The sequence below is a fragment of the Halyomorpha halys genome, unplaced genomic scaffold (genome assembly GCF_000696795.3).
Source record: "Halyomorpha halys isolate HHAL.00 unplaced genomic scaffold, Hhal_1.1 Scaffold300.1, whole genome shotgun sequence".
NCBI lineage: Eukaryota > Metazoa > Arthropoda > Insecta > Hemiptera > Pentatomidae > Halyomorpha > Halyomorpha halys.
Genome location: NW_027107582.1, coordinates 622,728 through 624,313, shown reverse-complemented (window position 1 = coordinate 624,313; position 1,586 = coordinate 622,728).

Sequence of the window (1,586 nt, the reverse complement as noted above, 5' to 3'; positions counted from 1 at the left end):
GTATGTATATACTTAACCTTATATTATACTTAACTTTATATAAATATAAAGGTATGTATAACATAAATTGCTATTCCAAACATTAGGGCTGAAAATAGCCTATTGTATTTATGAGATCCAATTACCCAGTTGACCCTAAGCCCACTGCTCATAATCAACTACCAACTAGGCTTGTTGCCTTGTTTTGATACGCTCCTACTTTCGTCTGGTTGGTACAGTACCTGTCAAAGGTACAATATCTGGCATCTACTGGCGTAGTATGCTGTAACATCAAGCGATCGATGCGCAGCAGACATTCTATGCCACTCTACAGGGTAACAGTAAAGACTTCATTCAGATTATCATCAGTTTAGAGCTAACAAACTAAATGAAAACTTGAATGTCAATCATAAATATCTTTATCATAAGAGCGATTCAACATAATCCCGTAAATTTGTTCATAACAAGAAATACTTCGAATGGAATAATAGAATATTCTTATATCGGGAAGAAAAAGAAATAGCCTGTTAACAATGTAAGAGGAACAACAGAGCAGGGAGCCAATTAGATCCGGCTGTACCATAAATTATTCTGCAGGATTATTTTATTCTTTTAGCAAAACTCATCCACAAAGACCTTAACATCCCATTCGTTGCAGATTTGGCCCAAAACAGATATGCGTCTTTTCATTCCAAACTCCTTACCCATCCAAGTTAGTTCTTAATCTCCCATCCTTAACAATCCCTGATAATCCTCCGAAGCGTCTGAAAATAAGATGGCTAATCTAATTTAAAATTAATGCTTGAAGTACAACCAATTCTGATAGTTCCTTCCCAAGAATTTCAAGTGTAAATGAAACATTCCACATATTTACTTATTGTATTTATTATTTTGTACAGATGTAAATTTCATTAAATAAATAAATAAATTCTTTTAGCAATCAGAATACAAAATAAATAATCGATTACTGCATTCGGACAAAAAAATCTTTTCCGAAGAAACAAATAGGTACATATTTTTTTTTCGATGGGTGATAAGACTGTGCCGAATCACTGCTTGAGGTCGGCATGCTAACTAGTTCTCGAGTGTTCTGAGAAAGAGAAGGGAATACTTCAAGTGTATAATCGAATCTAAATATTGACATGTAAATAAGGATAATGTAGAGGGTTCTTCAAAGTTTTTTTATTATTTTTAATTTTTATTAAATGTGAATGGCCTTGAAAAGAGACTGTTGATACGTTACCACTACAGATAGTCAAGCCACTCCAACAAAACACAAATGTAACCTGGAACGATCAGTGTGGAATCCTGTGAGGATTTTTTGGAGTGATGCGGAGCTACTGGAGTACCTAACGGTCTTAGACTCCATCTGGGCAGGCCAAAAATCCAAGCTCATGAACAAAACAGATTTCACACAGACTACGCTATACTAATAATATATAATAAAAAATGTTGGTCAACATTGTAGTAAAAAATTTAAGATACTAATGCTATAAAATATTATACAAAAGTATTGACAGGATTAACTACAGATTTTATTTATTTTATAATATTATTTTTGTTTCAAAATATAAATATTGATATAAATAAATTTTGTTTTTTTTTAC